The following is a 22873-nucleotide window of genomic DNA, read 5'->3' on the forward strand; positions in this document are numbered from 1 at the left end:
CAGCAGCTCTATGCCAATAAGATGGACAACTTGGAAGAAATGGACAAATTCTTAGAAAAGTATAACTTTCCAAAACTGAACCAGGAAGAAATAGAAGATCTTAACAGACCCATCACAAGCACAGAAATCAAAACTAATCAGAAATCTTCCAGCAAACAAAAGCCCAGGACCAGATGGCTTCACTGGTAGCCATCGGTAGCTGAATTTGGTAGCTGAATTCTACCAAAAATTTAGAGAAGAGCTAACACCTATCTTACTCAAACTCTTCCAGAAAATTGCAGAAGAAGGTAAACTTCCAAACTCATTCTATGAGGCCACCATCACCCTAATTCCAAAACCAGACAAAGATGCCACAAAAAAAGAAAACTACAGGCCAATAACACTGATGAACATAGATGCAAAAATCCTTAACAAAATTCTAGCAAACATAATCCAACAACATATTAAAAAGATCATACATCATGTCTAAGTGGGCTTTATCCCAGGAATGTAAGGATTCTTTAATATCCACAAATCAATCAATGTAATATACCACATTAACAAATTGAAAGATAAAAACCATATGATTATCTCAATAGATGCAGAAAAAGCCTTTGACAAAATTCAACATCCATTTATGATAAAAACTCTCCAGAAAGCAGGAATAGAAGGAACATACCTCAACATAATAAAAGCTATATATGACAAACCCACAGCAAGCATTACCCTCAATGGTGAAAAATTGAAAACATTTCCCCTAAAATCAGGAACAAGACAAGGGTGCCCACTCTCACCACTACTATTCAACATAGTTTTGGAAGTTTTGGTCACAGCAATCAGAGGAGAAAAAGAAATAAAAGGAATCCAGATAGGAAAAGAAGAAGTGAAATTCTCACTGTTTGCAGATGACATGATCCTCTACAGAGAAAACCCTAAAGACTCTACCAGAAAATCACTAGAGCTTATCAACGAATGTAGCAAAGTTTCAGGATATAAAATTAACACACAGAAATCCCTTGCATTCCTATACACTCACGATGAGAAAACAGAAAGAAAAATTAAGGAAATGATACCATTCACCATTGCAACAAAAAGAATAAAATACTTAGGAGTATATCTACCTAAAGAAACAAAAGACCTATACATAGAAAACTATAAAACACTGATGAAAGAAATCAAAGGGGACACAAACAGATGGAGAAATATACCGTGTTCATGGATTGGAAGAATCAATATTGTGAAAATGAGTATACGACCCAAAGCAATCTATAGATTTAATGCAATCCCTATCAAGCTACCAACGGTATTCTTCACAGAACTAGAACAAATAATTTCACAATTTGTATGGAAATACAAAAATCCTCAAATAGCCAAAGCAATCTTGAGAAAGAATGAAACTGAAGAAATCAACTTGTCTGACTTCAGGCTCTACTACAAAGCCACAGTCATCAAGACAGTATGGTACTGGCACAAGGATAGAAATATCAATCAATGGAACAAAATAGAAAGCCCAGAGATAAATCCATGTACCTATGGACACCTTATCTTTGACAAAGGAAGCAAGAATATACAATGGGAAAAAGACAACCTCTTTAACAAGTGGTGCTGGGTAAACTGGTCAACCATTTGTAAAAGAATGAAACTACAACACTTTCTAACACCATACACAAAAATAAACACAAAATGGATTAAAGATCTAAGTGTAAGACCTGAAACTATAAAACTTCTAGAGGAGAACATAGGCAAAACGCTCTCCGACATAAATCACAGCAAGATCCTCTATGACCCACCTCCCAGAATATTGGAAATAAAAGCAAAAATAAACAAATGGGACCTAATGAAACTTAAAAGCTTTTGCACAACAAAGGAAACTATAAGCAAGGTGAAAAGACAGCCTTCAGAATGGGAGAAAATAATAGCAAATGAAGAAACAGACAGATAAATCACAAATTAATTAACAGATAAATTAATCAACAGATTAATCTCAAAAATATACAAGCAACTCCTGCAGCTCAATTCCAGAAAAATAAATGACCCAATCAAAAAACAGACCAAAGATCTACACAGACATTTCTCCAAAGAAGACATACAGATGGCTAACAAACACATGAAAAGATGCTCAACATCACTCATTATCAGAGAAATGCAAATCAAAACCACAATGAGGCACCATTACACGCCAGTCAGAATGGCTGCTATCCAAAAGTCTACAAGCAATAAATGCTGGAGAGGGTGTGGAGAAAAGGGAACCCTCTTACACTGTTGGTGGGAATGCAAACTAGTACAGCTGCTATGGAGAACAGTGTGGAGATTCCTTAAAAAACTGGAAATAGAACTGCCATATGACCCAGCAATCCCACTTCTGGACATACACACTGAGGAAACCAGATCTGAAAGAGACATGTGTACCCCAATGTTCATTGCAGCACTGTTTATAATAGCCAGGACATGGAAGCAACCTAGATGCCCATCAGCAGACGAATGGATAAGGAAGCTGTGGTACATACACACTATGGAATATTACTCAGCCATTAAAAAGAATTCATCTGAATCAGTTCTAATGAGATGGATGAAACTGGAGCCCATTATACAGAGGAAGTAAGCCAGAAAGATAAAGACTAATACAGTATACTAACACATATATATGGAATTTTAAAAGATGGTAATAACAACCCTATATGCAAGACAGAAAAAGAGACACAGATGTACAGAATAGACTTTTAGACTCTGTGGGAGAAGGCGAGGGTGGGATGTTCTGAGAGAATAACAGTGAAACAAGTATACTATCAAGGGTGAAACAGATCACCAGCCCAGGTTGTATGCATGAGACAAGTGCTCAGGGCTGGTGCACTGGGAAGACCCAGAGGGATGGGATGGAGAGGGAGGTGGGAAGGGGGATTGGGATGGGGAACACATGTAAATCCATGGCTGATCCATGTCAATGCATGGCAAAAACCACTACAACATTGTAAAGTAATTAGCCTCCAACTAATAAAAATAAATGGAGAAAAAAAAAAAAAAAAGCACAGAGTTCTTATAGCAACAGTTCTCAGGATCTCTACTGAGCTAGTGTGGACCAAGAATCTCCAAATTCAGGGTGAAATAAGCAGTATTTCCCATCTTATTGAATATCTCACAATACCCTCATGAATATCTCATGGGAATCAGATTTTTTACCTAGAGCAAGTTTTAAAATAATGGACTAAATTACTTAGTCCCAAATCTTTTGGTTTTGGGGGCTCTGGAAATATAAAGATCTGTATTTAAAACCAGATTCTACTACTTGCTATGTGGCCTCTGTTAAGTTGGCTAATCATTCTGAGCTTTGGTTTCATTTTCCACAGGAATTTACATAATAATATGTGTTTCATGGCATTAGATATTAAATAATAATTCTACTCAAATGCCTAGCAGAGTGCCTGTCTCCTTTCCCCTGAAGATCCGCTACTCATAAAACATTTTCAAGTATGATAATGAACCTGGTGGCTCACATGGTAAAGAATCTGCCTGCAACGCAGGAGACCCGGGTTCGATCCCTGGGTCAGAAAGATCTCCTGGAGAAGGGAATGGCTACCCACTCCAGGATTCTTGCCTAGAGAATTCCATGGACAGAGGAGCCTGGTGGGCTACAGTGCATGGGATTGCAATGAGTCAGACACGACTGAGTGACTAACACACATGCAATGAACCTGGTTAGACCCTACTCAAAATGGACAGATCTCCAACAAGCAGCTAGCCATTTGAGTAGCTAGCCACTCTCTCATACTCCTTCAAACCTCTATGAGGTTTCCAAGGTGCTCACACACTTCGTATATGAACATGTATATGTTCTTCACATATGTTCTTCACAGTTCGTATATGAACTTCAATGTTAAAGCATTGAAGACACTGCTCTTGTTTGTGCATGCATGCTAAGTTGCTCAGTCATGTCCAACTCTTTGCAACCTTATGGACTGTAGCCCACCAGGCTCCTCTGTCCATTGGATTCTCCAGGCAAGAATACTGCAATGGGTTGCCATGCCCTCCTCCAGGGCAATCCCCTAACCTAGGGATTGAACCAGTGTCTTCTGTGTCTCCTGCTTTGGCAGGCAGGTTCTTTTCCACTAGCACCATTTGGGAAGCCCATAGAGGCCCTTAGGAAGACAACAATAGCACTTAGTAATACTGTGTGAGTCAGCTTGTTGGATTAACATTTACTAACCAACTAGGCCCCTAAAGAGAACAGTTACTGAGAGATACTGTGTGCAAGCATCAACATTAAGGGAACAGGTTTTAAATCTTTTGATCACAACTCACTGGTTGGGGACAGAACTGAAAGATGTGTGAATCTCTTAGCATAACACCTAGTATATTGCAGGCACTTGATTGAAAAAAGTATGAATATATATAATTATTATTATTATTATGCACTCATTACTTGAGCAGTTTCTCTGCACCAGGCACTGGTGATACAAATCTTGCTATCATTATATGGGTATGGTCACTGAGAAGCCCATGCACAGTTTGTGTGCACGCATGCTATGTTGCTTCAGTCATGTCTGTCTCTGTGCTGTGCAACCCTATGGAGTATAGCCCACAGGCTCCTCTGTCCATGAGATTCTCTAGGCAAGAATACTGGAGTGGGTAGCCATGCCCTCCTCCAGGGGATCTTCCTGACCTGGGGGTCAAACCCATGTCTTTTATGTCTAGCAGCATTGGCAAGTGGACTCTTTCCCACTAGTGTGACCTGGGAAGCCCATGCACAGTTTAAATAACATTAAATCATCCAAGCCACTTTAATCCACTCCTTTCCATTCAGTGATTAAAACCACTCCAAATCTTCACCTAATGGTCACCGGGGTTCTGTTGGACATGTGAACGGAAGTGGGGAGCTCTCTATTTTCCAAGGCAGCCGATTTCGATTTCAGTTTCTCTGGCAGTAGATCCCCTCTCTCAGAGTGAATCCAGGTCTCCAATTCTGCTGATTTTGCTTCACAAGAATAACTTCCACAAATATCTTCATTAACCTTGACCCACATTAATATCACAGCCAGCATTTCCCCCCTTTTTTTTGAAACAGTAGCTCACAGCTGAAACATTCCACTACCTGCCATTCCCCTTGCCTGGTACCGCTAGTGACCCCTGCCCTCCTTTTGTTTCAAATAGAGCTGATGCCACAATATCTGACATGATTAACTACAGTGTCTCCTCAGCTGCTTGATTAACTGTGAAGTCCACTTGCCCTCCTGAGCAGCAAGGACTCCCTGTTGGCATATGGGATGCAGCCCTGGTAGGCTGGGCAGTTTATGCTCACATCAGCAGTGAGGGCCACTTCCCTTGGGAAGTGGGTGGCTGTTTATTGCTGTTGAGCAGAAAGACAGCTGTTTGTCCTTGGCTTCTTCTGGATCCCCATGGCCTGTATCAAAAGGAGCCACAGGATTTCTATGTCCCCCTTAGTGAGCACACTGGAAAGTGAAAGTAAGGGAGAGGATCCTGTGCTAAAGATCTTGGATTATTCTTTCTTTTATATTTGGACGGGACAGACTTGAGTCCTGGATTACCCAAGATAAATTTTGTATCAAGACAAATGTGGGTCGATGTTCTGTTTCAGCATCTATCTTCTGCTTTCTCTACTCAGACTCAGCACCTACTGGAGGTCAAAGACGCACTATATCAAGGCCTTTTGCCTCCCTCAGTCATTTTTTCTAGCAATGAGTGGGGGTTGGCTCAGTGAGCAAATGAGACTTAGGAGGACTGAAGAATTTCCAGTCTCATTTTCACTGTTACTATCTCACAGGGCAAACTCGAGCATTAGTGACACTGGGCTCAAATTCTGGTTTCACCCTTTGCTAACAGTGTGATTTGGGGCAAGTTAATTCTCAAATGACTCTAGAAGACGTGTCAAATAAGCCATCATTTAGGAGAATAGAAAACTATGACTCAGAGTGAAGTGACTTAACCTAAAATCAAAAGACAAATGTGTTCCAAGGCAAGGTCTTACACTTAAGTCTGAGTCCAAAATCCACGTTACTTACTCTGTTACTTGCTCGAGCTCCCTAACCAACTAGAAGATGATGAATGAACCCATACCAATTGCTAAGGACTATTGCAGATTTGCCACTCATGGATTTCCCTGTCAATGACAGGTTTTGCATGTAGAGTTCTTTTTTTTTTTTTTTTTTCAGTGATATTGACAGGGGAAACAGCTCCCAAAGGGATTGAGTTTGCGTCCAAGGTCCATTTGGCCTCAACTCAGCTAAACTCTTTGAGCTTCAGCTTTCTTATTTAAGAAACAAGAAAGTAGGCATTCTCTTAGGCATTAATGCCAGAATTAAAAGATGATGACTATGAAAGTACCTTTTAATCTCCAAAGCAGTTAATACAAGTGTAAGGAATTTCTAGCATTGTCCTCATTGCCATGATGCATCCAGGACTCTTGGGTCAGGGGTTTCTGTGCATTAACATGAACTCCCCTTTTGCTGAAATGATAAGGAATGTGCAGAGGAAATGATACAGTCACCACTTCCAGATGTGAGTAGAGAATGAGTGGCCTTGGGTCTTCTGCCACTTTGTCCTGTAAAAGCTGTTTCTGTTGCAATGTGTAAAGAGCAATGAGGGAACAAAGTGTCTTTGAGGTAAAGTCATTCATGAACGTTCCCCAGCCTCTGGCAGGAGTGGGCATCCTGAATTCTTTATAAGGAGAATGTTTGACTAGAAATTCAGCCAGAGGTCAGGAGTAAAGATATTTCTGCCAATAGAGTTACAGCCCGGGTATTCTTTTGATGGTGTCTTTAATCATATTACCTTTTCCTCAATTACTCTACCATCATTATTCATTCAACAGGTTAAATGAAGATTTATTATGCTCCAGGCTCTAGAGGTAGAAACAAAACCAACAAGGACTCTCACTTCATGGGATGAACCTTCCAACAAGGGGAGAGAAACAATAATAAATAAATAAATAAGGAATAAATAAGCAAGCAAATAAATGGTGAGATGATTCCAGGTGGTGATAAGTGTTGTAAAGAAAATGCAAGGTTATGGAGTTGAGAAGGACTGGTGAAAGGTCCTTTAGACTGGATAGTAAGGAAAGCCATTCTGAGGGGATGGAAATGGTATAAGAAGAAGCCACGTGAACTGGGGGTTCTCCATTTGCCCCCATCCATTCTCTGCTTTTCTCCATTCTGAGTCCCTTCCCAGCTCATTTCCAGTGGGATTTAGCCAATGAGACACTGGAGGGCAGGAGGAGGGCAAGTGGGTGAGTCTTGCCTTGCCTAGAGCCTGAGCCTTATCAGACAGGTGGAGACTGGTCCTCTCCAAGGCAGCGCTTATAGAGTAGCTCCTCCCTGGTCCAAGCTCCAGGTGGGGTCCAGTAACATGGGTCCTTCCACTCCAGCCCCAGTTCCTCTGAATCCTCAGTCTAAGTTTACTGTCTAAGGATACTGTTTACTGTCTGTTTACTGTAAACTATTTACTGTTTACAGTCTAAGGATACTGTCTAAGTTTCACACCTTCTCTATCTGTCCCCTCAATCCAACCCACAGAATAGTCTCTCAGCCAAAACATTTGGGATGAATTCTGCTTCTGGATGGAATCTGATACAGTACATCTTGTGAAGATGCAGGGGCAGAGCATTCCAGACAGAGGGAACATCATTATTTTATGGGCAAAATCGATACAATAATTAACATTTGTGTGATGTTTTTATAGATTAGGAAGTGTTCTCACATGTATAATTTCATTTAAATCCCATAACAACATAGAGACCCTGGGCAGGTATTACTTCCATTGTACAAATCAGGAACCAGAAGCTCCAAGTAGTAAATGACTTGCCAAAGGGCAATGTGAATGGTCATCACCAGAGGCTAATCTCAAATGAAGTTTCTGGCTCCAAGTCTAGAGTTCTCCAATCCCTTCATTGTCACCTAGCAGGCAGATGGAAAAGAGAATTCAAGGATATTTTCCAGGGACCAGCTTCAATAGCCTCTCACAAAACTCATCACATTCAACAAATAGCCAACTAGAGTCTTTAATTCAGACATGGAGTCCCATGAAGTGCAAAATCCTCCCAAGACATAAAATAATGAAGATAATCATCAAATCTTATTAAGGGGAACACCATGTGATTAAATCTTACAAGTTAATACTTTCGTTTCAGAGAGCATGCATCTTCCATTTTACTCAAAATATGACTTTTCCCTAAATGTGTATAAGTAGTCACAAATAATCTATCTTAAAGGAAGTGAGAGAGGTAGATGTTTATCAGAATCATTCAACAGAAAAATATATTAATAGAATTATATTGAAATTCAAAGAACAAGTGTACACTTAATGTGTCTTGGAGTTGAGAATTTTCTCAAAATGGGTGCATTCATAGTCATGACACCACCTGTGTGAGCAATATAGTATGAATCTAAGATTAACAGTAGAATTTATTCTTAAAAGTGGAGCAAGCCACAGAAAAATCCAATTTCCAGCAGTAGATCATTCATTGCAAGACTTCTACATGCCCACCTTCCTCGTTAACTTATCCTCTGCAGTTTAAAATATCTACCTGCACCTCTGTGACATACCAGTAGTTAGTCCTCTGGGGGTTTCTAAGCCAGATTGAACATCTGGATTTGCAGCATATCCTAAAGGTCACCAGATTCAGTGCGGGACAAGGAGATGGATCGATGGGCATGTGACAACAAGCAGCCACCAAGACAAACTGCGCCTGCTGGCCCAGGCCAACCTCTGAAGGCTTAGACACATTAGGACCACATGGATATCTGCTGAAGGATGAATTGTTATACGGCTTTGGAAAAAGTCAGTGTTTCCATTTCTTTCTCTCCCACTTGGCATTTTGGAGCCTGCTGTCAGGATTCACACTGATTTTTGGCTTGGTTTTAGAGGTTTTTTTTTTTCCCCCTTACTACAGTTGAGCTTAAAGAAAAACAGCACAAAGAAATTGTTAAGAAGAGAGAAAATCGTGCTCCAGATGGTTCTGAAGAACTCAAAACTGACCCAGAGCCCAAGAAAAGGCCTTTCATTTATAGAATGTTGAGGGAAATAATATTCCTTTTATTTGATCATAAAAGCAACAACTGAAAATACCCTGAACATCCATAAGAATGCACTCCAGCATGTATGCCTTTGTGTGTCTGTGTGTGCATCTGTGTGTGCACGCTTGCATATCCAAGAGGATATGGTATGTATATGTCCAAACTAGAGACTCAGAGAAGCTATGGAGAATATTCACTTGTGATCTTGCTATTCTCTAACTGTTTCTATGATAAATGACATCTCTAAAAACTGAGAAATGGTCAGATTCAGTTTTCCAATGGTAGAAAGTTTCTGACAAATCCACCTTGGGAAACATGGACTTTCCCTCACTGTATTTAAACTACGTGAAGGGAGATGAAGTCCAAGGCAAGGTGGATGTGTGGCAACAGACGCACCCTGGAGGTTGTAAAGAGTTGGAGAGGCTGCAATTGTAAAGTCTTTTTCATTAAAGGTCACAGAAACTGTACTCAAACAAGCTTGGGCAAAACAATAAGTAAAAAAAATTTATTAGAAGGTTTCTAGCAGCAGGGTACTGAAGGAACCAGGGCAGCGTAAAGGGTCAGAGACTGGGACATGTGGCAGATACTGTTTCAGTTTTCTGCTCATCTACCCTTTATATCAGTCTGCCTCTTTGTTTTTGTTTTTGACTGCATCATGGGATTTCAGATCCCCAATCAGGGATGGAACCCGCACCCACTGCATTGAAAGTGTGGAGTTTTAACCACTGGACCACCAGGGCAGTTCATCACTCTTCCTTTTTCTGACCCCATTCTCTTCAATGCACACAGGTGTTCACCTTGAGGTGGAGCATGTAATCACAGGCAGTTGGAGTCCCACAAAAGAGACACACACCATTTCCTGTTGGTTCTATATAGAATAAACCTCAGAAATGTGACCTGATGAGTTTGGCTTTTGACACACATTCTTCCCTTGACCAGTCCCTGAGTCCAAGCAGATTATGCCTGCCTAGCCTACTTCCCCAAGATCAGAATCTGAACGAGCATAAGTGACAGTGCAGGGAGGAGCAGTTGTGGAGGTGGTGGGGGAGTGCTCTGCCCCAATGAAGAACAATGTTCCCTACAGCAGCTAACGGAGACTTATCAAGGGTTCCCCAGCAGCTCCACAGTAAAAGAATCTGCCTGCAGCGCATGAGACGTGGGTTCAATTCCTGGGTCAGGAAGATCTCCTGGAGTAGGAAATGGCAACCCACTCCAGTATTTCTGCCTGGGAAATCCCACTGACAGAGGAGCCTGGCAGGCTATAGTCCATGGGGTCACAAAGAGTCAGACATGACTGAGTGACTAAATGACAAAAAACAAACCAGGTTGAATCAATTTGTGTTAATCACACTTAATACTCCAGTAATACACAATTCAAACACGGGGCACAAGTTGTAAACCTGGGGACAGACTTCCATTGCATTTAGAGTGGAGTGTGAACAGCTCACATGGCCAACAGATGCTACGTGATGTGGCGTGCCACCTCCCAACCTCGTCTCATGTCCCTTTCTCTAATCACACTGCTCTTCTTTCAGGTCCTGGAGCACAGTGGGCTTTTCCCCTCCTCTGTATTTCATGCATTGCATTCCTTCTTCCCATAAATGTTTCTTCTTTGCCATTTGCGTGGTTAAGACCTTGTCCTAATTCAGGGTCCCATCCTCAGAAAGGGCTTCACTCAACACCCTGTTTAAGTAAGCCTTGCTCTTTAATTCATCAAAGCACTTTGTTTAGTTTCTATGGCACATCACCAGCTTTAACTGATATATTTATTTGTGTAATTATTCATCTGGTCTGTGTTCTAAACGGTAAGCTAGTAAAGTAGGTAACATGATTCTTTCATCACTATATTCTCAGTATCTGTAAATGTGACCCACCCCACTCCAGCATTCTTGCCTGGAGATTCCCATGTACAGAGGAGCCCAGCAGGCTACAATCCATAGGGTCACAAAGAGTTGGACACAACTGAGTGACTAACATTTTCACTTTTTCACTTTCATAGTAAGGGCTTATAAGTATTTATTGAATGAATGAATAGATGGATGGATACACTGTCCAGATGAATGCAGCAGTAAGCAAGGAATAAGAAGGGAAAATGAAATAAAATTTGAAAGGTAGGAAAGGGATACAAGAAGTGATCCTGGTAGGAAGAGTGGGACCCAGACAGAGCTGCAATACTCAGAACACCAGGGGGCGCCATTTGCACAGACTACAATGATACTGGGGCCCCTGGAGTTAGCATTTCCTAGGCCGCATCCATCTAGTGTGGTATATCTTGTTAGGAACAAATAAGCCAATTCTAGAAAAACACAGACTTTTTGAGCTGCCTCAGACTTAAGGTCAGTGTTTCTTAAATTAACTGTGGTGAAGGGCCAGTTTTGTAAAATTATTTCCAAGCCATTGTTCACCAGAACTTTTGTAAACTACAATAAAAATGAATGCTAAAAGAGAAAATTAAAAACCTGGAAGACACATGAAATAAATGCCCAAATTTGTAAGTAGACTGAATTTAAAATCACTTTGTCCCATTACTATACAGTAAATAAACACTTTCAATTCTGCACTTATCTCCTTATAGACTAACAATGGTTTATTGATCAACACTGGTCTGAGAACCACACTCAGGGCATCACTGTTGTAGAGAAAACTGAAAACAGACGAAAGACCAGCCACTAGACGAGGTGGTTGTTAACACCCTGCACTGAGTCCTCACGGTAATCCTGTAAGAAGGGCAAGATGAAGAGAGTGAGTGATTAGCGTAAGTGCAGAGTAGATACCGTTTTTATTAAACTCTGAAATTGCATTCATCACGGATTTCTTGCATTAATTCTGATTTTTAAAAATATTATATTAAAATAATATTTTCTTGATTCTTGAATTTTTTGATGTCCCCTTAAATTTTGCATCCAAAGGGAATTCCTTATTCACCTCTCCCTAGCCTAGGCCCTGAGGAAAGCGTAATGTTTGCTATTCTTTACCATCATAGATTAATTCATAGCGATTAATCCATGTGAACTAATGACTGAGACCTGAACACAGGTCTAGCCTTTCTACTGCACTATACTACTTCCTATGCTGAGCATCTACCATTCATTCATTCACTCATTCATTCATCCACTGACAATGCCAACAGAGATTAACATCAAGTATGTGCCACATGTGTAGCTGGAAATGAGAAAGTTCCCAGCAGTAAGGAGGGGACAGGGGATACATGACCTGGAATGAAGTTGATAAATGACACATGACCTTGGTATGCAGATTTTATCTGGAGTGATAGGGGATTCTAGAATTGACACGGTCAGATTTAACATTTGGAAGCTTCCCTCTGAAAGTAGTAGGGTGATTTGGTAGATAGGGGTGGACAGAGCTGGGGACAGGTGTGCAGTTAATGGAAGCGCACAGCAATCCAGGGAAAAGAAGAAAAAGAAAGTAAAGATGCTGGTCACATTTGGAGAGAATGTCATCATTGGCATTTTGAGGCTTCAAGGGAAGAACAAAATCACCCCTGTCACCTCCAGGCTGTGTCTGATCATGCTCACTGGAATAAGGAAAGACATAATAAAGATTTGTTGGAAAAACCAAGCAATATAGAACTGTGAATGGGGAATGGTGGGGAGCGGGGCTTCGCAGGTGGCACTAGTGGTAAAGAACTTGCCTACTATTGCAGGAGACATAAGAGACATGGGTTCGATCCCTGGGTTGGGAAGATCCCCTGGAGGAGGGCATGGCAACTCACTCCAGTATTCTTGCCTGAGAATCCCATGGAGAGAGAAGCCTGGGGGGCTACAGTCCCTGGGGTCACAAGTTGGATATGACTGAAGCAACTTAGCACGCACACACATGGGGGATGGGGAGGGATAAGGAGGAAAACACAGTGATAAGTGAGAATCTGGAGAGAGGAAAACGGGTGCAAGGAGAAATGGAAATACAAGAAACTGGTAAAGGAGAGAGCAGAAGGCAGGCAGCATCTGCGTCTCAAGGACAGGAGGAAGGAGGAAGGCGGGAGTAGGCGGAAACAGCAGTCAGATTCTTAGCAGCACTAAAATTGTCCCTGCCACTTGGCAGGAGTCGGTTCAGATGTCCCAGATCCAAGAGCCAGGGCCTTCTCCTCATTCACATAACTACATGAGGAGCAAAGCGGTGAGATTCATGGACCAAAAGATCCCTTGGCAAATATCAGTTCTCTCCTTGGGGGTGTTTTAAGCCTTTAGAACACTGTTTATTGAAGTGATGGCAGTGACAATGAATTATTTCTGCCAGAATGAACTATAAGAAATTTAGTCTGGCTGATTAAAAGAAAGTTTATAAAGCACAGTTCAAACATGCACAGTGCTTTTTAGGAGAAAATAATTTAGCATCTGAATTAATATATAATTGATACTGTGATTCAATCTTTAGAGACCCTAAAGAGCACTCTTTTCATTACTGACCATTTTTATAATGAAAAAGAGAAAACCCCTGATACTGTGGACGACTTTAAAATCCTCTATGCATTTTCACTCACATTATGCCTTTATGTTTGCATTTGCATTTTCTTTGCATATTCATTATGCAATTATTGATTCTTTCAACAATTCTATAAAGTATAAATGGCAGGAATTAATACTCCCATTTTGCAGAAGTGAAAACTGAGGCCCAGAGGGGTGCAGAGATTTGCCTAAGCTCACACGTATGCCAAGCATTACAGCTGACCCTGAGACCCAGCTCTCTTGACTAAGAGAACTGTTTCCACTCATTTCTATCATCCACTCTAAGTAGCTTACATTGGTTGGCTTTTCTGGAAGAGCAATGTGATGATCATTTCATCATCTTCTCCCAAAGATCTGCTGAAGGACAACTGTGAGGAGTATCACATACTTCTTTTACAAGGGAACTGCAGAGCTTTGGGCAAAAACTTTAGATGTTTCCACATTACAACTTCCCATCTCTGTAACCTTGGGCAAGGCATTAACCTGAGAACCTCAGTTTCCTTACTGAAAAATAGCAGCCACAGTCCCTATCTTATTATTAATAGATTGTTGTAAAGTGTTACATCCAGTAAAAAAGAAAGTGATAAAAGAATGGGGGTACCAGTCCAGTAAATGAGACAGAAGAGAAAAAGAGGGCTTCTAAGCCCCAAGGTATCTGGGGCTTCTAAGGAGAAGCAAGCCCCACAAGGAATGTATGAACAGAGAAGAGGGCTTGCAGAAATAAGTTAGAAATTAGTACAGTCCTGTAAGCATCTGCCTGCAATGCAGGAGATGAAGAAGACACAGGTTCAATCTCTGGGTGGGGAACATCTCCTGGAAGAGGAAATGGCAACCCACTCCGGTATTCTTGCCTGGAAAATCCCATGGACAGAAGAGCCTGGCAGGCTACAGTCCATGGGGTTGCAAAGAGTCAGACTCGACTGAGTGACTGAGCGTGCATGCATGCATCTGTAAACATCTGGAAGATAGAAAAAGGCTCATCCCTTGAGCACCTGGGGTGTACCTAGCACTGTTAGACATTTTTGTTGTTGTTCAGTTGCTATAAGTCATGTCTGACTCTTTGCAACCCCACGGACTGCAGCATACCAGGCTTCCCTGCCTTCACTATCTATAGGAGTTTGCTCAAACTCATGGAGTGCATCATTTATTTAATGACTGTTTCTGACCACTTGCTATGTGCTCAGCACTGCTGTAGGTGTTGGGATACCTGAGAGAGGAGAGAAGATAGCTTGGCCCTGGAGGCTCACCTCTGCTCCTCCAGTGGTCCAACAAGGAGAGTTAATTCACTGGGACAGGGACCAAAGCAGACAGTCATGGGGCTCTGAGGTTCCACTTTTCTAATGAGGACACTTTACCAGGAGTTTTCTGCTGTCATCTGGTCGCCCTCTTTCCACCATTATAAATATGTATGTCAGGGCAGAGGAAGTTTTCCCCCTACCAGAGCTATTTTAATGGTGTTCCTTACCTGGGTACCCTCTTTGGAATAATAAAACCATGGAGGATCATGTACACTCATCCCCTTTTTGCTGGTAATATTTCCCCCAAACACCCCAGTTTATATTTACACCACACAATACTAGTGGCATGCATGCCAATGCCTTTCTTGCAGAACACAAAGACGTTATTCTCAAGAAACTGACAATCTTGTGGACAAGGCAGACAGCAAACAAGTAAAATGCACCTTGTCACTGATACCTCCCAACTTTACCGTAATTGCCCAGGTTTGAATCCCTGCAGTAGATCTCTGACTCTCATCCAACTATGGCAGACACCCTCCCCTGGTTATTTGCAGCTACTCTTACAGATTCAAACATTATCTACAGGCTTGAGGAATCCCCTAGACCTTTACCCCAGTTTAGGTCTCTCTTCTGAGCCCCAGACTTGTCCCTTCAGTCCCTTTCCTATTGTCTCTACACTTAGGCCAAAGGCACTGCAAATTCCTCCTCCTCTATTTTCAGTCTTCACTCCTATAGTCACTATTGATCCTGACGCTCAGGCTAAGAACCAAGAATCAATCATCCTCAGTCTTTCCCTTACCCTTTCTTCCTACAACAAATTTGTCCCCATGCCCTGTCAAGTCTTGCATTTCTGGCCTCTTAATCTCTCTCCCCAAACCCGCTGTGTCTTAGATTCCTCACAAAGATCTGAGTTCACACTTACAATAGACTGTTGACTGATTCTCCCCTGCAATTACCCTTGCTCTAGAACTCTCTGCATCTTGCACCACTGTGATCTTCCTAGAGTAGACATTTAAGCAGATTACTCTCCAATTTCCAAAAGTTTGTAAGAAAAGGACTGAACTTCCAAGTATGACTCAGCTCTTTCTTTCCCCCTTTCCCACCCTCCCCCAACACTCCTTCCTTGGAAGTGGCCTATGCTCTGGTTACACTACACCTCCCCAGTTTCCAAACATAACTTGCCATTTTGAGACTATTTAAATCTGCAAACCCTTCCTCAAATGCCCTTCCCTCTCATCAACCTGCAAAACCCCAACCCTCTATCAAGACCGAGCAGCATGAATCATATATGTAAAATGCCTTTTCAACTTCTCCTGGCTAGAGAAAGCTGGGATCTCAAAACACGTAGAAAGACTTATCTTTATATATTATCTTTACACGCCTATTTCCCCACTAGACTGTGAATTCTTTAAAGAGCTCTTTGTATCCCTAGTGCCTAGAAGTTGATACATAATAATATTATAATAATTATATTAATAAATGTTAGCTGCTTAGTTGGGTCCACTCTTTGTGACCCCACGAACTGTAGCCTGCCTTCTCTTTCCATGGAATTCTCCAGGCAAGAATACTGGAGTGGATTGCCATTTCCTTCTCCAGAAATTGTATTAATAAAATAACAATAAATACTGATAATGCCTGTCATTACACAGTGCTTATTGTGTTACCAGCAGTAAATTTGTGCATGTGAATGTGTGCACACACATGTATGTATATTCAAATAACCTTCAAATAACCTGTGAGATAAATGCTATCATTAGTTCCATTTGTTGATGAAGAGACTGAGGCAAATGTATTAACTGACTAGGCAAATATCATACAGTAAGCATGTGGCAAAACTAAGTTTTGAACTCGGGACTAGAGTCCTTGGTCTTTACCACTAAGCTTTACTGACTTTCACAGGGCATTCTGCAAAATTTAGATATGACTGGATAACTGACTGCATACATTAAATCACAAGGCAAAAGGTGGTGTAGATGATAAGAAGGTTTAAAAGTAAGAGACCAAGGGCTATGATTTTACTTTTCATTACCTATAGTGTTTCAGGCATTGGGCCGGACCCAAGCCTGATGCTGGGAGAGATTGAGGGCAGGAGGAGAAGGGGTCGACAGAGGATGAGACAGCTGGAGAGCATCACCAAATCAGTGGACAAGAGTTTCAGCAAGCTCCGGGAGATGGTGAAGGACAGGGAAGCCTGGCATGCTGCAGTTCATGGGATCGCAAAGTCAGACGGGACTGAACAACAGCAAAGCAGGGCAGGAAAAGGAGACAAAGGAGCATAGTCACACAGTAACCCTGGTGTCCAGTCCAGTGGTGTTGCGTTTAAATGGGAAACAGGTTTGGTAAGAAATATGTGGCCAAAATAACGTAGACAATAAAAGCCAAAATGAAAAAGGAGGAAGGAAGTACAGTTGAGGACAGCTGAAAATCTTCCCGCTTTCCATGGGGCTGGTCAGCTCTCCCCTTCTGGCCTCTGTATCCCATAAAGAGAAAAACCCAGAATAAAGTCTCCTAACAGAGAAAGATTTGTTTGTGTAATTTCCTAATAAACTAAAAGTTGGCCTGATACTAGTCAGCCAAACATTCTCCACCCTCCCCCTCACCCCACGTTGGCCAGGCTAATAAGAAAAGTATTGTATTGAGGAAGTTCGGGCAAGAATTTTATCACCCCCTGAACAGTTCTGAACAATAGAAGGGGAGGCATTACTATGAAGTTTTAAAACTCACACTACTTTGAAATTATCACGTAAGAATTGTCACAGGGGAACACAGTAAGACTGCGATTTCTTCTTGTTTTACACCACAGGACTGAAAAGGGAGTTGAAGGAGATTAATTACATTCCCTGCTAATCAATGCAAAGACATATTTTTCTGCTTCTCCATCTCATAATTTTTATTTCATCTAGTTTGGGCTTTTTTAGGGTTGCCAGATGTCCCAGTTTCAGTGGGACAATCCTGCGTTTTGAAGGTACGTCCCATCTGCTCTTGAAAATATTTCTGTTCACTGCTCTCTCGTGGACTGTAGGGTTTTTAGAGCTGCCAGCCAGAGTACGGCTGCTGGAGAGAAGATGATAAATTATTGTAACACTATAAAAAAAAAAATCACTCACGTCCTCCGCCACCCCACCTTAGCAATGCTGTGAATTAATTCTGCAGAAATCTTTGTCATGAAGGTGAATCTCCAAGTCTCCAGATGGGAAAGTGAAGCTCTTCCCACACTGGCTTTGAGAGACAGAAGTAGGCAGGGCAAGAAAGCATGCATGGACTGATAACTGGATTTGCCGTCAGAACACCTGGCTTTGCCATTTTCCGCAAGAGTGACTTTGGTCCAGTCGGTTAAAAGACAAAACAGTTTTTTGAGCACCTACTCTCTACCTCACTTGATGTTAAGCACTCTCAATGAAGTAGTTGATTAATTTTTATAATAATGTAGGATAGCATAGATTTTATCCCTATTTTATAGTTAAGGATGTTGAAGTTCAGATCCACTGAATCCAGAACTCTATGTACCAAATCCTACTCTTTCCACTACAGATGACTCTCTTTCTTCATCTGTTAAGCAGAAATAATAATAACCTATACCTTGTAAGATATGAAATGGAAGGTTATAAATAGATTCTCTAAAGGTCCCTTCCAGGACTCCTATCACCGAGATGAGGAAACTTGCCAACTGAGGTCCCATCTGTGGAACATTTTAAAAGGACAAGCTCCACAGAGCAAATATTCTTAGAGCTGGTCTAAGCACTTTGTCACTGGTCACAGCAAACAACCTCTTCTAACAACACAAGAGAAGACTCTACACATGGACATCACCAGATGGTCAATACTAAAATGAGACTGATTATATTCTTTGCAGCCAAAGATGGAGAAGCTCTATACAGTCAGCAAAAACAAGACTGGGAGCTAACTGTGGCTCAGATCACGAACTCCTTATCGCCAAATTCAGACTTAAATGGAAGAAAGTAGGGAAAACCACTAGACCATTCAGGTATGACCTAAATCAAATCCCTTACAATTATGCAGTGAAAGTGACAAATAGATTCAAGGGATTAGATCTGATAGACAGAGTGCCTGAAGAACTATGGACGGAGGTTCATGAAATTTTACAGGAGGCAGTGATCAAGACGATCCCCAAGAAAAAGAAACGCAAAAAGACAAAATGGTTATCTGATGAGGCCTTACAAACAGCTGAGAAAAGAAGACAAGTAAAAGGCAAAGGAGAAAAGGAAGGATATACCCATTTGAATGCAGAGTTCCAAAGAACAGCAAGGAGAGATAAGAAAGCCTTCCTCAGTGATCAGTGCAAAGAAATAGAGGAAAACAATAGAATGGGAAAGACTAGAGATCTCTTTAAGAAAATTAGAGATACCAAGGGAACATTTCATGCAAAGATGGACACAATAAAGGACAGAAATGGTCTGGACCTAACAGAAGCAGAAGATAATAAGAAGAGGTGGCAAGAATACACAGAATAAAATATAGAAAAGATCTTCATGACCCAGAAAATGACAATGGTGTGATCACTCATCTAGAGCTAGACATCCTGGAATGCAAAGTCAAGTGGTCCTTAGGAAGCATGACTACGAACAAAGCTAGTGGAGGTGATGAAATTCCAGTTGAGCTATTTCAAATCCTAAAAGATGATGCTGTGAAAGTGCTGCACTCAATATGCCAGCAAATTTGGAAAACTCAGTGGTGGCCACAGGACTGGAAAAGGTCAGTTTTCATTTCAATCCCTAAGAAAGGCAATGACAAAGAATGCTCAAACTACTGCACAATTGCACTCATCTCACACACTACAATGTAATGCTGAAAATTCTCCAAGTCAGGCTTCAACAATACATGAACTGTGAACTTCCAGATGTTCAAGCTGGTTTTAGAAAAGGCAGAGAAACAAGAGATCAAATTGCCAACATCCATTGGATCATTGAAAAAGTGAAAGAGTTCCAGAAAAACATCCACCTCTGGTTTATTGACTATGCCAAATCCTTTGATTGTGTGGATCACAACAAACTGTGGAATATTCTGAAAGAGATGGGAATACCAGACCACCTGACCTGTCTCCTGAGAAATCAGTATGCAGGTATAGATATACGCAAGCAATATATGCAAGCAATAGTTAGAACTGGACATGAAACAACAGACTGGTTCCAAATTGGGAATGAGTATGTCAAGGCTGTATATTGTCACCCTGCTTATTTAACTTATATGCAGAGTACATCATGCAAAATGCCAGACTAGATGAAGCACAAGCTGGAATCAAGATTTCGGGAAGAAATATCAATAAATTCAGATATGCAGATGACACCACACTTACGGCAGAATGCAAAGAACTAAAGAGCCTCTTAATGAAAGTGAAAGAGGGGAGTGAAAAAGTTGGCTTAAAACTCAACATTCAGAAAATTAAGATCATGGCAGCAAGTGCCATCATTTTATGGCAAATAGATGGGGAAACAGTGGAAACAGTGATAGACTTTATTTTTTGGGCGCCAAAATCACTGCAGATGGTGACTGCAGCCATGAAATTAAAAGATGCTTGCTCCTTGGAAGAAAAACTATGACAAACCTAGACAGCATATTAAAAAGCAGAGACATTACTTTGCCAACAAAGGTCCATCTAGTCAAAGCTTTAGTTTTTCCAGTAGTCATGTATGGATGTGAGAGTTGGACTATAAAGAAAGCTGAGCACCGAAGAATTGATGCTTTTGAACTGTGGTTTTGGAAAAGACTCTTGAGAGTCCCTTGGACTGCAAGGAGATCCAACTAGTCCATCCTAAAGGAAATCAGTCTTGGGTGTTCATTGGAATGACTGATGCTGAAGCTGAAGCTCCAATACTTTGGCTACCTGATGCAAGCAGCCGACTCATTGGAAAAGACCCTGGTGCTGGGAAAGACAGAAGTCAGGAGGAGAAAGGGATAAAAGAGGATGAGATGGTCGGATGGCATCACTGACTCAATAGACATGAGTTTGGGTAGGTTCCGGGAGTTGGTGATAGATAAGGAGGCCTGGCGTGTTGCAGTCCATGGGGTTGCAGAGTCGGACACAACTGAGCAACTGAACTGTGAAGCACTTTTTAACTTGACTTCAGATTAGATGTCAAGAATGGCACTATCAGAAATAAGCTCAATGATCTTAGGGCCATGGAACCAAATTGCCTTCATCCTTTGTATTCTTGCATTCCTAGTTGAGGTCTTGAAAGTGAAGCTTCAATTCAGCAGTCATTTCAACAGGGCCACTCACGACACTATGAACAGCCATCTTATCGAGAGTGAGTTTATCATATTTAACAGAACAAGGCCCTAATCGCAGAGGCCTGGCTAGGCAAACACTGTTGGTAGCATCGAGGCAACGTCTAGGAGAGAAACACTGCAGAGGAAGCTGTGCTACCAAGAGGCAGATAAGAAAGTTCCAGAATCTGTGGGAAAGGCACTGAATAATTTCATTAATATGCACTGTGTAGTGTTCATTGCACCAATAGCTTGTGCTTCCCAGGACCATGACTTTGATACTGTTATGCCTCAGTAGCAAAGCCTCAATGGGAAAAGAGTCAGTAATCTGTACTGTGGGCCTTTGTCAGTGTATCTAAGGAAAAATGTGCGAGTGGTGGAGAGATCCTAAAATACTGTGAGCACGTCAGCTGTCATCACTTGGGATGTTTTGCTGGCAGCGTGTCACACGGCCTACTCATCTCGCTGTTTTCCTCCTGCCCTTCAGCAAGGCATTTTCTCCCAGTGATGAGGAAAACGTTCTTGACAATGTTTTCTTAGATTTCAGCTCTGTGCACTCTAACCCTTCCCGCCTCTTTCTGTCTTTTACTGGAGGTTAGGAGTTTTTATTTTATAAATTGCAGAAGTGCTTCAGAAAGGGGTCAATAAACCACTTGCAATTTTTCAAGTGTGTGTGTGTGTGTGTGTGTATACATATATGTGTATACCATCAGATCCTCAAAGGGATCCATTATATCAAAATAATTAGGATCTAATGCAGTATAATTTCTCTTTTCTCTTTTTAGCAATCTAAAAAGGTGGTAGGAACCCCAGCCAGCATTTTAACCTGGGGAGAAAAGAGTTATTTCTAACCCAAATACCCCACATTATCAAAAAGCAAATAACTTTTGCCCCAAATTCCTCTGTTTTCTCAGCTGTTCAATGGGCTCAATGTATCTCTCATTGACTAATTCTACAGCCTTTTGTTTCCCTGCCTCTGCTGCTCTAAGCACAGATTTTCTACCAGTTCTGATTATTCTACACCTTGTCACATCTTGGTTTCTGTGCTTCTGACCTCTAACCACTCTCCCATCACACTGTCCAATAACTACCTACTTACATGCCAGCATCCCCTCTGTTTGCATGATCCTGAGAGTGGTAGCCCTGACTTTTCTGTTTACCACCAGTGTCAGACAATGAAGGAAGAAATTCAGAAAGTGGTGAGATTCAGCTTCTCTGAATCCCCACACACTCCACCACCTTGCATAGAGAGAAAGGAGCTGCTACTGCTGCTAAGTCACTTCAGTCGTGCCAGACTCTGTGCGACCCCATAGATGGCAGCCCACCAGGCTCCCCTGTCTGAACTCTATTGGCATGAGTTTCTAAGGGAACAAAAAGGGTGGGCGTGCAGGCAAAGACGTAACAGCCTTCCAGCTTTCTGTGTGCTAAGCGACATTTGAGTGATTTGTTTAAAATATTCATTCCTAGGCACCACCCACAAAGATCCAGATCCCATTTGGGACAAGGCACCCGAAGGCACACCCAGCTGCTCCTGCGAGGCATCGTTTGTCAGGGTGGCTGGGCACTGGACTTTAGTGGACTGAGAGAGGTTTGCAGCCTCTCGTCCTGGGATCAGAAACAGGTCTGAAGGGCTGAGGAACCATTGAATTTCCTTAATTGTCCTCTGGGTGGCGCTGTGCAGAAGCTTCAGTGAAATGGAAGGTGCCCCACCTCTGAGCTCCTGAAAACTCATTCCGCGGAGCTGGCCCCCAAATGGGGCTTCTGCTGTGGTTTCAGGATTGCCAAAGCCAAGAATTTACATGAGGCGATATCTAGCAAGTATGAGGTTCTCATCCATGTTTCTCTGCTCATACTGACTCCAGGAGAGACCACTGTTTCAAAGATAGGAAGATGTGTCTAGGTCCCAGTGGTGCTTGTTACTTCTCACAAAAGGCAATGAGCT

The sequence above is a fragment of the Dama dama genome, chromosome 18 (genome assembly GCF_033118175.1).
Source record: "Dama dama isolate Ldn47 chromosome 18, ASM3311817v1, whole genome shotgun sequence".
In the NCBI taxonomy this organism is placed as follows: Eukaryota; Metazoa; Chordata; class Mammalia; order Artiodactyla; family Cervidae; genus Dama; species Dama dama.